Genomic DNA, 15,453 nt, shown 5'->3' with positions numbered 1-15,453 from the left:
AGTTTGTATTGTTAGATAGATAATAAATAAATGAACTGCATCACGAGCATCATGGACTATGTGTTTAATTTTCATAATCATGCATCATAAATTATTACTACTATTATCTTGCTTGGATGTGCTTGACCCCACCCCTCACTGAGCGAGTTGGAAAGCCCACTCCATGTATACACCCCTTTTTAGATGATGATGCAGGTACTGTGCTGCCAATGGCGAGTGACCCAGTATCTTCTAGGTCGCAATATAGTGTGAGCGACTGGTGGATGCCAGAAGCGGAGGAGCACTATCAGGACTGTGCTTGCAACCACTATGCTTATGCCGCACCGTGAGATTGTACATCATATTTTGATACTTTTGGGTATAAATGTGGATTGATTTTGTTTTTAAGTCTATATCATACATCGTGGATGAATGTAACAGAATAACTTGGTATCACTATTATATTATCATTAGACATTTCCCTCATTTTATTTATGATTCCGCTACTATACACTGATTCCGCTGCTTATGTTGGTTTGTGTTATGAGATTGTAAAAATGTTAAGGTACGGCTATCAGAGGTCTGGTAGGTTGGTAAGACAAGTACATATCTTACTCACACCATCGATATTCATAATGGTAAGTTGGGTCTATTGTAAGGTGGGGTGTGACAGTTTCCTTATTGTGTGGACCATTCCCAACTAAGATTCTCTATTTCCCTCTTTTACCTTATTTACATTTGGTTTTAGGGTTTCGGTTTAGGTTTGCTAGTAGGAGAGTGTCCATATACTCCATTAGGTATAGGGTTAGCTTAGTTGATGGTTTAATTCGTGGGGAATGTGAGGGTCAACCAATTCCCAACATGGAGTTCTAGATTTACCCCCAAAATTGGGGATGTCAGTTGGGGTTCATAAAATAATCACTATTGACTCAAAGTGGTCACTCTAACCCACCATACATGTATTTAGTTTCATTTTTCCCAACCCATAGTTAGTTTAAATTGATTGGTTGTAGAGGATTTGGGAAAAGTTCACTCTTCTAGTGTTTAGTTGACCAAATTGGGATTGGGGTGGGAATTTCATAAGGGGAGGTCCATGGACTCACATTGAGCAATTAGTCTTGTTAGGTCAATTCCCATACATCGATTCCCCTTCCCAATTCATAGTCTTTGTGGATGGTTAGGTAGATTTCAATTGGGGTTCCCCACCTAGCATAGTTGATAGGAAAGGGGAGTGAGAGAGGCAAGTGTGTACAGAGGGGTGGAGAGGATGGGACTTACCTTAATTTGTAGGAACTTGGCTCCTACCTTGCTCTTCTTCTCCTTCTTGCTCTAACTTGGTAGGTAGAGAGAAATAAATGACAAGAGCTTCTATATAAAGCCACTTAAGTTGTCTAAGGGCTGTTTGGAAAAATAATGGGTTTAGACACCTAAGGGCGGTAAAATTATAACTTGGAGTGATGGCCCACCTCGAGGTGTTTAGACAGATTAATCCACTCCTAATTATGTTGTTCCACCATTGGGGATGGGTATGGGTTGCACAAGTGCAAAAGATCAGGCCCCACGGCATTTTAACACATTCTTGGCTTGTATAGTCTTCGACGGATGACCACCGGTTGATGTAGGCCAGCCGGTGACTATCAGCCGGTGAAGGTTGGATTGGTCCCTTTTGTGTGGAAATGAACCCTTTAGTTAAATGGGGCTTTCCCAAGGTGTTTCCAGTGTGTGGGCCCCTCTCTTGGTACATTTTACTACTAGGGTTTGGGGATTTCCCTTAAGTTTGGAGGGCTCATACTGACCTCCTTTTTAATGTTTGGAAACCCTTCTAGTTATCAGAGCATGGGTACTAGGTACAAGTGAGGTCATCCTTTCCTTCTTGACAAAATACAATTGCTACCCAATACCCATTAGTAATAGTATTCTCCTGTGCCTCATCTGTGCAGTCACAAAGAGGAAATTTAGGATACGGGTATAACATCTCTAGTGCCTCAGTTTTCTTGAGGATGATTATAGATGTTGTTTTGTCACCTTGAAAGAAGATGGGTAAAACTCAACTACAACGGGTGCCCTCTAGGTAATCCAGGTAGGTCACAGGTGGGTGGTGTCTTTAGATATAGTCAAACAAAGGATATTTTCTCTTTACGGAAATATTTGGGTATTGTTACAAATTTTGAAGTAGAATGGTGGACATTGATATATGGACTAAAGCATGTGAGGTAGAAAACTTTTCAAAATCTTTGGATTGAACACATGATTCAACTACAATTATAATGATGGTCTCCAAGGGGGTGGTTCTATGGTTTATTCATCCAAGGTGGCTCTCTCTCCAACCGTGTCTCATATTTGTTGTCTGGAAGATAACCCGTTACAATAGAGAAGTGAATCCTATCGCGGACTTCGTGGTGAAATTAGTAGCAAAGGTGAAGATCTCATCTTCCATGATTGAGTTTAGGGTTACTGTTTTTTATTAGCTTATAGTTGATGATCCAGGTCATGCAAGATTCGTTTGCATTAGTTGATTGTCTGGTAGCTGCTTTCTAGTTCCTCCTGCTGATGGCAATGCTTATTTGTTTTGAGTGTCTGATTTTATTCAATTGGTGTATGTTCATTTCTTTACTTTTTTATTTTTTTAATACAATTAACCTTTTAAAAAAATCTAAGGCTTCCTACACAATGATAGAAACTAGCATTACAAGAAAAGTAATTTTCGGCCATAGTTTTGGGTGACGGTATTTGTTTTTTCGTCTCCAAAAATAATATATTGCCACGGAAAAAAATAAGCATCTCCATAAAATTATTTTGGGTGATGGTTAAACTTATACTGTCATTATATATTATTTATAGAGACGGTTATATAAGGATGTCGCTGAAAAATATTAACTATGATGGTACAAAACTAACTGTCACCAAATATTGTTTTCGGAGACGGTAAATATATCTGTCACCCTTTATAAATTTACCATGAAGGAAAATTGTTGTCGCAAAATATTTTATTATTGAATTCAATGGGTAAGAATGTGATGGGATTGGGTGACGTTAAAGTTTATTGTCTTAGAAAACGTATGGGATGACACAATACATATGACCGTCACCCAAAAAGAGGAATTTTAATTTCCGCAACTTAATTCACCGTACTGCTGAAGCAGTTTGGCGATGGATTTAGAATATCTTTTATTTACTTTCCATTTTTAGAGTTAGAATTAGTATGGTAGATTTTTAATTGAATAAGAATTTTATTTCTGTTTTAATTAGATCGAATATTTGTTTCAAATAGGAAAGTATGTATGTTTTCAGTCTTTAAATAGGTTTATTGAACTCAACTGAGAAATTGAATTGAATGAATTGGAAAATTTATGTTTTGGCTTGAATCGATGACTGCTATGGGTGGTTTTCTTATCTAACATTCTTCCTTTCTTCCTCTCTATTATTCTGGTTTTTGCTTTTCTTCTCCTTCTTCTTACTAGTTTTCTCTCCTAGACCTTGTTCTGGGCAGTAGTTGCAGTTCCTTAGAGATCGTCAGATCTCCTTCATTCCTTTTCCTCTCTTCTTGAAACTTGGTGTGGCTGTTTTGTACTTAAGGGCGACTGAAACCCTAGAAACTTGGTCCCAGTTGAAGCTCCTATTGAGAGAATCGAAGCCAGGGTCAAACCTGGTTCTATTCCTTGCTCTCTCTCTCTCTCGCTCTCAAACTTTTTCTTAGTAGTGAGAATCGTAACCTCAATTCCCTCTCAAAATCTTTGTCCATCTTATCTCTCACGAACTCCCCTAACCCTTTGGTATTCTTTTGAAAGGTTGCTTTGCATCGGACCTTGTTGGAAGCAAGGGTACGGACAACAGAGCTTCTGGTGAGTTCTCTCTCTTTTATGAGTTTGATCCTTTGATGGCTGAAATTATCTAAGGATACAATATTGTATATTGAAGGTTTAGAAATTAGCTGATTGCTTTCTCTCTCTTTCTCTCTCTCTCTCTCTCTCTCTCATCTTTTCTGCTTATGGTCGAAGCCGTCAAGGACGGATTTTTTTTTTTTTTTTCTTCAAGGTTCTCTTTGAAGGTTCTCTTGTATTTTGTGATCAAGTATGGTTGTGATCCTTTTTCAATACATGCATTGTGATATATCAGTTCTGGTTTTAGAGATATATTGTAGTTTCTAATTGATGTCTACTGACTAATATCATAATTAACTCATCTTCTGAAATCTGTTGGTATGGTACTGGTACTGAATTCTGTCCAAGTTGAACTTTCCTCGTTAAACTAGGATTCTTTAATATCTTCTATTTCAACCATCAGAAACTACGAAGGTTTTACTATGGTATCCATCCTGATTAATAGACCACTTAGTTTTCTTTTGAGCCAATATGGTTATTGAACTGACTGGAGTTCTCTGTTTAAGCAATCCTTGCTCGGGTAGGATTTAATCAAAGCTCAGAAATCTGTCCATTAGATTAATCTAAGATTTTATATCATGTTTCTTCATTAAACTAGCATTCGACCAAGGTTTGGTCAAAATCTGAGTTTCTGGATTGGTTTGGTGAGATTTCTCTTGAATTCTAGAAAATTTATTAATTTGTTTGTTGCTGGTTTTGAAAACCTAGTCTTTAGGTGACTGGGAACCACATTATAATCTTTAGATTGGGCTGGAGGTTGCTTCGATGTCAATGATGATGCCATGGCCATATGTTGGGTGATAGAAGAAGTGCATGGAATTAGGATTTATTAGAAACAAGCAGAATTTATTCTGACATATAAGATTTACATCTTGTGTATTGTATACAAGTCTATATGTATGCTACTCTGTACCACATCACATACAAGTTCCATTCTACCACTCTTGAACTAAGTAATCTGATTGCTTAAAGAATGAACTTGATGCAGTTGGGCAATGGATTTAGAAGAAATACCTTTGATTGGTTTCCTTATTACTTCCCTTTTTAGGTTTAGAATTAGTTTGGCAGTACTCTTATTTGATGAGATTTTATTTCTATCCTGGTTTAGATGCAATATTTGTTCCAGTTTCAATTAGGAAAGTAGGTTTATTTTCAAGTCTTTAAATAGTGTTTCTGTAGCCAGCGGAGGAGGGAATTTTGATTTGAATGAATTTGAACAATGATGTTTTGGTTGGAAACGAAGGCTGCCATGGGTTGTTTTCTTCTTCCCCTTCCCTGACTTTTTTTTTTCCCTCTGTTCTTCCTCTCATACTATTCATTCTCTCTATTGCTGGTTGATCCCCTGTTCTGGGTGATAGATACAGCCTCAGATTAGTGGATCGAACTCCTTAGTGCTCGATTTGGTGGGACTGAGACTTTGGTTGTAAGTTCCTTCCCCTTGGGTGACATAACTCCTCAAGCTCCAGCTCCAAAGCCCTCCTCAGTCCTGAGATTGAAGTCAAGTTTCAGTCCTGCCCTGGGTGTTATCACCATCTTCAGTTTCGGGTGCTTCCCACATCCTTCCAGCCTGCCGACCTGACCAGCTATTATGTGGATTTGGAAGAGCCTCCTCTTGCGACCCCACGCCTGAAATTTCATGCCTAACAGAGAGGGTTTGAAGGAGCTACTCCCATCGCAAGCTGCTGCCCCTTCTCTTCTTGTAGGTCGACCAAGGAAGGAGAAGACTTGGTCGTGGGTTATTTAGGGTAACTACTCCCCTGGTTTGACCATTATACCCTTCCTTTACTTATTAATCTCTTTTGTCCTAACTTTAATTGTGATTTCCTGAACTGCCCTTGCTTATTAGTCGATTGAACCTTTTTTTGTGTTTTAAGTTCTGCCTAATTACAAAACTGCCACCTCCTTTAAAACTTCCATTTATTTATAGAACTGCCATTCTCTTTGATATTTGGGTTATAAAATTGTGCCATTGATTAATTAAGTGGGCCCTAAGCAATCCGATTTCAGTCCTTGGAATCCGGATCCGCATCAAAACTACTTTGGAACCATTACAGTTAATTCAGCCTTAGATTGAGACATTATTGGGAATTCCTCTTCCAGTTGGCCCACCAATACCAGAATAATTGTAAGTGTCTAGATAGAGCTAGGTGTATGGGATCAAGACAGGCCCTATTCGACTCCTCAATCTTTCATCATTGTTCATCTCTATACTTCTATTCCCAATCTTTACTAGCCTCTTTCCAAATTCTTCAAAAGCTTCCAATGGTTCTGTATCTGATGTCCAGTTTAGAGTGTCCCTTTGCCCAAGATAGACCTCATCAGAAGAATGTGTGGAACCTGTCATGAATCTGATGTCCTACTTCCAAATTCTTCAAAAGCTTTCAATTGGGGCATGCGTATGTAACCTGCAAACAGAATAAGAAAATCATTAATTAAACTGTTATGAATCAGGTTCTTATCACAAATCTTCCAATGTGAACCATTTAACTACCAGTGACTGATAAGCTGGTGAACACCAGAGTCATTCACAGCTACATAAGCTTTAGTCAGTTGCCATACTGAGGCCTCAACAACTTCTTCAGCAGGGGTGTAGACCTTACTAATTGCACCATATTCATCACCATCTGGATGTGGTAGACTCAACTCAATTGCCAGTGGCTTCAAGGTCCCATCCTCTTTCAAGAAGAGCAGTGTTCTAGTTGCATAGGTCTTTGTGGTAGTGGTGTTTATACACCTTAGATATGGCATTTCTTTCTTTGGTTAAAAAAGGACAATTTCCATGGGTTCATTAAAGTGAAAGAAAACAGAGAAACAAAGGAATACATAGTAGCCTATTCCTTTCATGGCTCATGCATTTGAACCTTCCAATTGGATAGTTCCTGTAGAAAAATTCCCACATATATCTTAATCTTTTTACTATTTCTTAAAATTATTTTCCTTTTTGTAGTAATTGGAATCATAAATATCAAGTTTGTGCTGGTCATAAGACAACCCAGTTCCTGATTCACACTGAATCAAAGATGAAACTACAAATAATCACCAAAACACCAAATCTACCCATTTGATCCTTTTTTTTTTTCTGAACCATTGGCCCATTCAACCTGCTCTGACCCAATTTTCCTTTTAGTTGCTTTCTTTGTTAACCTTTTTTTTTTGTTTACAGGTCAAAGATCAGTTGAGAATGAAAGAGTAGTGTTATCAATACCTGTTGGATTAGAAGAAAGATTTTGGTAATCCATGAAAGGATTAGTGCCTCCTTTTACTTTGAGAATACTATCCCTGAAATTTCTCTCTAGTCAAATACTAGTTCATGATATGATCAAGAAGAAAGAATTAAGTCTTTTTAGGCATGCCATTTCAGGTGTGGCAAGGAGGAGATCATTGATCAGGGTTTGGATCAAAAGATAGAAAGCCAAGTTTTTCGGAACAGGACTTTGATAAATTAAAGATATGCTCTTTTTTACTTTGGTAGTGTAAATTCTTGATGACTTTGACAAGTTTGGAATGTAATACTGGCTTGACTAGATATTAGTGATCGATAATAATATATTGATGTCTTGATTACGTAAAATATATATTCTTTTTTATTTTGGTAGTGTAAATTTTTTTCCTAATTCCACTCATGATGTATAATGGTAGGTACAATCCTACGTAGCTGCACAACTTTAAGGATCAATATTAGCAATTACTATATATTTGGCCCTGAGAAAAGGGTTATTTCTTTAGGTTGGCACCAATAGGTTCAGACAAACGATCATTTGGGATGGAGTTTTTTTTTTTTTTTTTTTAATCATTGCTTTCTGTACTATGTTTGTAGAAAGTGTAATGAAACAAATGGATTTTATGATTATATACATTTTAGTTTTTAAAAGTTGAATGAAAAGAATGAATTCTTATGTCCTATGTAGGGGTGTCAATATCTAAACCGGACCGGTTAAATCGGATCACAGCGGACCGAACCAATTAAGCCCGATCCAAATCGAACCGATGGCTTATTGGGCCGGTTTCGGTTTGTATTTTAAATTGAATCCGGTCTCGATTCGGTTTGGGTTAGACCATTGGGCCACCGGAAACGCCGGAAATATGTACTGAAATCAGAACCGATCCAAACCAACCCGAGATAAAATTGAACTTAAAACTCACTAACCTAAGTGGGCCAACACTCAAGTGGGCGAAGCCCAAGTGTCCAACAGGAGTACAGGACCAACACTAGCCCAAGTGCCCAACGTTTGTCAACTTCAATCTGTCAAAAGGCTTTTGAAGCCCTAATTTTTCAAAAGAATAAAAAACTAAGCAACTAAGTGAGTGATGCCGTGACGGAGTGAGCAGCAGCGGCCAGCGGCTATAGCTAACGCTGCTGACCTGAAACTTGAAGTTGCAGTGGCTATGGGTTCTGAAACTTGAAGTTGAAAGTGAAGATTGAAGCCTTAATCGCATACGCAGTTCACACTTCACACTACTCTGAAGTCTAAACCCATTTCGAAGCCTGTTGCCTGTTGGTTGCCGATCGTCCCTCGATGGGTAAATTTCGAAGCCTGCTGGTTGCCGATCGTCCCTCAACAGGTAAATTTCGAAGCCTGTTGGTTGCCGATCATCCCTCAACAGGTAAAACTCTTTTTTTTGGTTTGATTGCACGGTTTGCATATCGACAACAACGACAGATAAAGCTGTAAAGCTTGTGCTTTAATTGAGAACCAATGTTTCCCTCCTCTAACAGCCGATTTGAGACCCCTGCAACCTTCAAGTTCTCTCTCTACAAATTTCAGCTCTTTCTCTGGTACTCTAGCCTCCAGGTATATCCTCTTTTGATTCAAGCTTCTCATCTTTTTTTGGCCCTTTTGTGAATAAAATATCTAAGACTCTGAGTTGTTAACATGTAAATTTGAAGTTAGCTGTAAATGGTGATATAATAGAACTGAAATGGGGTATCCGAGTATGCTTGTGAGGAGTTGGGTTGCATTAGTTGGATTTTAAAGAGGTTTATCATCCAATTAAACCCTTCTAAATTTTCAATCTATTTGGTTGATCAAGTATTAAAACAAGATTCAAATTTCAGTCAATTTTATCCTTCCATATTTTATTTTTGAATCTTATTTCTGTTTTTTCAACTTCTTCAAATATGAGATTTTGAATCAAATTTCAGCATGCAATAGTATATTATATAAGGCTAATTTAAGAAGGGAAAGTGATTAAGATTTATAGAGGATCTCTTAATTATGGCATATTCTTATTTGCTTCCAACTTAAAGATGTCATTTTTGAATTTGTAATGCTTGGTATTCTCATTTTATTAATATGTCATATGTTTTCTTATTAATTATAGAAATGTCCATCAATATAGAAGATGATCCCGATTGTGGGTCAGATGCTGATGTTATGTCTGATGATGGATCATATATTCCTGGAATTCCATCAACAGAACCTTCAAGTGTCGTAACACTTGAAACAAATGAAACTACCAAAAAGGAAAAGAAGGAGTGCAGTTTGGGATGAGTTCACAATCATTGATGGGAAGGGTTTTGATGATGGGAAGAACCAAGCTGAATGCAAAAGATGTAAGTTTATAAGGCTGATAGTAATATTAATGGAACTGGAAGCCTTAGGAGACATATTCTACATTGCCCAAAAAGGGAAAACAAAGGAAACACAAGCACCCAAATGATTTTGGGTGTAAATGAAGGGAAAGTGACGTTAAGAGACAAAAAAGTTGACCAAGATTTTGTGCGTGACAAAGTTACGAAGCTTATTGTGAGACATGAGTTACCTTTAGTTTTTGTTGAGTATGAGGAGTTCAGAGAGTTAACTACATACCTTTTTCCAGACTATACCCATATTGCTCGAAACACACAAATGTCAGATATTTTGAGGTTATACAATTTGGAGTCCATTAGAATCAAGAATTTACTTAATTCATTTGCTAGGAGGATTTCTTTGACAAGTGATTTATGGACATCTATCACTAATGATGGATACATTGCTTTGACTGCCCATTATATTGATAAGGATTGGGTGTTGCATAAGAAGTTGTTGAAGTTTTGCATCATGCCACCTCCACACACTGGCATCCATATTTGTGAAATGGTTTCAAAAATCTTGTCTGACTGGGGTATTGATCGGAAATTGTTTTCAATTACTTTAGATAATGCCACAGCTAATTTGTTGACTTGCTGAAGAAAAATTTTAATTTGAAGAATGCTCTTTTATGTAGAGGATTACACTTTCATAATAAGTGTTGTGCATATATTCTCAATCTTATTGTACAAGATGGACTGAAACACATAGATGACTCTGTGGTGTTGGTGCGATCTAGTATAGCCTATGTGAAAGGATCACAAGCAAGAAAAGTAAAATTCCTGGAAATTTGTAAGCAATTGGGATTACAAAGTAGTAAGGGCTTACGTGCTGATGCCTCCACAAGGTGGAACTCAATTTATCTCATGCTTGATTCTGCATTATTTTATTATAAAGCATTTGAGAACCTTGGATTAGTGGATGACAACTTTAAAACTTGTCCTAGTTCTAAACAATGGTTGAAGATTGAGAGATTAACGAGTTTTTTGTATCCCTTCTATGAAATTACTGTTTTGCTTTCTGGTTCCAAGTATCCCACAACAAATTTATATTTTGAAAATGTTTGGGAGATTCACAAAAGTTTATTAGAAGAGGTATCACGTGGGCTCAACTTTATGAAGCCAATGGCAGTGGAAATGAAGAAAAAATTTGACAAATATTGGAGTGAATATAGTCCAATTTTGGCCATTGCTTTGGTGTTTGATCCTTGATATAAACTTAGTTTCGTGACTTGGGCATTTTCTAAGCTTTGCAACCTGGACTTAAATGCATCTACAATGTGCAACAATGTGAGGAATTCTTTATATCAATTGTTTGATGAGTATAAGTGTAATACCCCGCTTCTTAAGCCCGGTCTGATTTCGCGATTGAACCGGTTTAACTATGCAGGAACCGAGCCAGAGGAAATTAGAGCGGGTTCCTTATGGGCTATGATGGCACGGGTGACCTTAAACACCGGCTGGCCCGACAAGTCCGAGCCAGTGCCAGAAGAGACGGGAGTGCCCAAACCGTGTACGTGCACCTACCATAAGGCCATGTACGGATAAAACAGGTATTATATCCGTATTTTAATGTATATACGTATGCTACATCGTATGCCTGGGGTGGGGTTGGCGCCGAGGTCCGAACCCGGTCAAAATCCCAAGTCTTGGCTCTCAGGTGGGTAGGACAGGTGGGTGCACCCACCTGAGTGACCCATCCAAGAGCACTATTCACTTAATTAGGAATAGTATATAAGGCTTTATGATTTTCTTTTCTTTCCATTTATTACCCTCGTACGTTGGTGAGAAAAGTAAAGAGGAGAGAGAAAAGAAAGGGAAGAAGAAAGGAAGAGAATGAAGAGGAAGAAAGGAAGGATTTCAGTGGAGCCGGAGCTTGATCTTCTCATTCCGGTGCCGGGAGAGTGATCTTCAACTCTAGATCTACAGTTAGAGGTAAGCAAAGTTGGGTTTTGTGAACATTCACCATACCAAGCTTTAAACCCTTGATTCGAGTATGGTTTCTTGAGATCTTGTAAATACCCTTTGAAATGATGAATCTAAGTTTTAATAGATGATTTATGTGTTGATCTTGAAGGATTTGAAGGGATATTGACAAGGGAGAAGAAGCATTGTGAGTTTGAAGTAATTTGAAGGGTTTGAGGTCATTCTTGAGCAAAGAAGGTAAGGTCGTTTCCCTCACTTGAATCTAATCTAGATCTAGGTTAGAACCATCCTATAGGACCTCGAAGGTGTGAAGAATGGGTGGGGGAAAGCCCCATTTGATTCCCCAAAGGATGGAGAAAATGGGGAAGAGACAGTGTCATTTCCGCCAAGACCGATGGGTACAACCGGCGGGTACCTACCCGCCTGAGGGTACCCACCTGAGAAGGCAGGGGGCCTTCGGGCCCAACCGGCGGGTACCACCGGTGGGTACAACCGGCGGGTACCTACCCGCCGGTCTTAGCAAAGGGTCCCTGGCCCAACCGGCGGGTACAACCGGTGGGTACAACCGGCGGGCCCCTACCCTAACCGGTGGGTAAAACCGGTGGGTAGACAGCCCACCTGTCTGACCCACCCGTGTGGCCCCGAAGGTGCTCCTTATGTCCGATCGAACCCAAATCGGACGTGTGACCTTCTTTTGACGTTCTAAACACGATTTTGACATCGGATTTCATTAATTTTGATTCTAAAATGGTGAAGTACTAACTCCGCTCAATTATGTTAGGTTCACCAAATCCTACCCGATTCGCTCCGGATCTCACCCGTACCGAACGGGAATCCTAGTACGCTACAAGTAAGTGGAGAGAGGACGTTTGGCCTTGCTTCAAGGCATTTTTTTGGCATTCATATAACTATATCTAATCTAGTCATGTCATCATGAATATGCTATACAGATTAGTCATTCCACGCATTGATGTGTATATATGCTATGTTTACTTTTCAAATGCCAATTGAATGAGATGTTGATAGGTTGAATGTGGACATCATGGTGCATAATGCATTGATAGACTAGATGCCGTAGTTGGCTTGAAAACGAATGCAATGGTGGCCCGTGGAATGGGACACGGAGGCACTATGCAGTCGTACTATTGTCATATAGGAACATGCGGTATTAGGATTCTCACCATCCCGTGCTACGACCCTTCCCAATAGGGGTTAAGGTGTTGAGTTGCCATTTAGGAGGAAGCAGGGGTCGCGGTTGTCGGACACTGTGGCGGTTAGGCATTACGCCCGACGAGTCATGTAGAACAGTCGGCAACCCCGGTGGTACAGTCCAGAGGGCCAATCGTACTGCTTTTAAATTGTTGGAGTCAGCACCTTTATTTTCAGTCATTTACATTTCTGGTTAGAGCCGGTGGACGACATTGTCTTTACTTTTCCGAGTACTCACAGTGGGCCTTCTCCGACAGCCCTATGGGCGTATCGTGGGAGGGAGTTCGCGGCTCGTACCCGGAGTATACGCGCACTGTGGTTGTAGTAGCACTAAAACCAAAGACTTAGTAATGTTGCTTAGGTGGATGTGATTTAAAATGTATTGCATAGCATGTAGTGCATATGATGTGTTGTGATGTGTGGACTGTTGTGTGTGGTCCATCTCTCTACTTACTGGGCTAGTGAGCTCATCCCACGTGTACACCCCCTTTTTTTTAGATGATTTTGCAGGTCATACATCTGAGGAGCATGGGGTGAGTCCCACAATCGAGTTTCCTGAAGAGGACTGGTGGACCCCTGAGGAGTTAGAGCACGGCGCTGACTGCTTGTGCGAGAGCTATGCTGCGGGACAGCAGTTCTGAGGCCGAGCTGATCTCCACCTTGGAGGCCGTGCTGAGCTCCACTTCCGAGGCCGAGCTGAGCTCTTCTATGTGATGCCGAGCTGGGCACAACCCTTGATGCCGAGCTGAGCTGAGCTACAGCCTTGATACCGAGCTGAGCTGTGTACTCTGATGGTTTTTGATGATTTCCTGTATATACTTGATATTTGAATTTTATTCTTTTTGTGTATATATCATGCCTTCGGGCCCAAATGTATATATTTATTGTATCACAATTCGGGTATCAAGTATATGAGATTTATTCACAGGTAAAACTTAGTCTTCTGCTGATCTGATGAACTTGTGTTAGTGTGTGTATGCTGTGGTGGAATACAGTATCTGATGATCCTGGCAGGTTTGGGTTAACCGGTGTTAACTCGATCACCGCTCCGGTTCAGTGTGAACGGGGTGTGACAAACGGTGATATCAGAGCGTGATGCTCTGCTCCACTCACAGCATACCATTAGAATCCCGTAGACTCTATAATAGGAAAATGGGGTTGGGCTAATATAAAAGCTTTAAAGATTAAAAGCTAAAGAAAGAAAGTATAAAAGAAAAAAAAAAGGATTGCATTATATATTGCATTCATGGCATGCGTGAGTATAGATAAAAAGGGAATTAGGTTGGTGATGTAACCTATAGAGTACTATTTCGACGAAATTCCGGCAGCATAACGGCGTAAAATGGGATTTTCAAAAATTTTACACAAATACCTGATAAACAACAGATAATAAATATAACAAAGATCACAGATGGCACAATACATCACAACAAAATCACACAAGCACTCCACATATGAGATCACCACAAAAAAAAATAAAAATCCACTATCCAAAGATATATTATTCCATAAATGAAACCAGTTACAATACATATACAAGGAATGAGAATAAATAAATATACAATGTCTACAAAAAAGGAGAAAACGGGTAAACAGCTAGTGTGGGCGAGCCAATCCCTCACTGGTCGTCGTCATCGTCGTCGATGATCACCACGTTCGCTGGAGGCCTGGAGTTGACGTCGAAGCGGTGATCGTAATAATCGAATCTCACGTTCACCAGCCGTACCTCCCTCCGAAGCCGGCCATAGTCTGCTGAGATAGCGTTGGCCCTGGTGTCCAAGTCCTGACCCAGCCTAAGGAAGGAATCCTCCAAGGTGGTCTGCCTGGAGGCAATCTCGTCCAGCCACCTCAGTATCTGAACCTGGCCATCCTGCAAGGCCCGCATGGAGGACGTCATGCCCTCAAAGTCGTAAGCACCACTCCCAGGTGGTGGGGCTGTAGCTCTAGAAGAACTAGGACCAGGACCTCTCGACTCCTGATGTCACACCCCGTTCACCCTGAACCGGAGCGGTGACCGAGTTAACACCGGTTAACCCAACCTGCCAGGATCATCAGATACTGTATTCCACCACAGCATACACACACTAACATCAATTCATCATATCAGCGGAAGACTAAGTTTTTTTTTTTCCTGTAAATAATTCTCATATACCTGATACCCAAATGGTGATACCATAATTATATACATTTGGGCCCGAAGGCATGATATATATACACAAAAAGAATCAAGTTTGAATATCAAATATATACAGGAAATCATCAAAATCATCAGAGTACACAGCCCGGCATCGGTATTAAGGCTGGAGCTCAGCTCGGCCTCAGAACCGCTGCCCCGCAACACAGCTCTCACACGCGTAGTCTACGCCGTGCTCAAACTCCTCAGGGGTCCACCAGTCCTCCTCAGGAAACTCGACTGTGGGACCCACCCCCTGCTCCTCAGATGCATGACCTGCAAAATCATCTAAAAAGGGGTGTACACGTGGAATGAGCTCACTAGCTCAGTAAGTAGAGAGGTGGACCACACACAACAGTCCACACATCACAACACATCATATGCACTACATGCCATGCAAGTCATTTTAAATCACATACACCTAGTCAACATTACTAAGTCTTTGGTTTTAGTGCTACTACAACCACAGTGCGCGTATACTCCGGGTACGAGCCGCGAACTCCCTCCCGCGATACGCCCATAGGGCTGTTGGAGAAGGCCCACCGTGAGTACTCGGAAAAATAAAGACAATGCCGTCCACGGGCTCTCAACAGAAATGTAAATAAATTAAATGACAGTGCTGACTCCAGCAATTTAAAAGCAGTACGATTGGCCCTCTTGAAATACCACCGGGGTTGCCGGCTATCCTACACGACTCGCCGGGCGTAATGCCTAAC

At 40.2% G+C, this 15,453-nt stretch overlaps 1 long non-coding RNA gene across 1 annotated transcript; it reads left to right on the top strand.

The window, feature by feature from the left end:
- The first annotated feature begins 3,997 nt into the window (after positions 1-3,997).
- On the top strand, positions 3,998-7,431 carry LOC122091154. Its single transcript, XR_006143838.1, has 2 exons — positions 3,998-7,090; positions 7,222-7,431. It is a non-coding gene; the product is annotated as an uncharacterized LOC122091154 (long non-coding RNA).
- The last annotated feature ends 8,022 nt before the right edge of the window (positions 7,432-15,453 follow it).

Source organism: Macadamia integrifolia, chromosome 10 (genome assembly GCF_013358625.1).
Source record: "Macadamia integrifolia cultivar HAES 741 chromosome 10, SCU_Mint_v3, whole genome shotgun sequence".
NCBI classification, from domain to species: Eukaryota; Viridiplantae; Streptophyta; class Magnoliopsida; order Proteales; family Proteaceae; genus Macadamia; species Macadamia integrifolia.
This window is presented reverse-complemented; position numbering and strand designations above follow the sequence as displayed.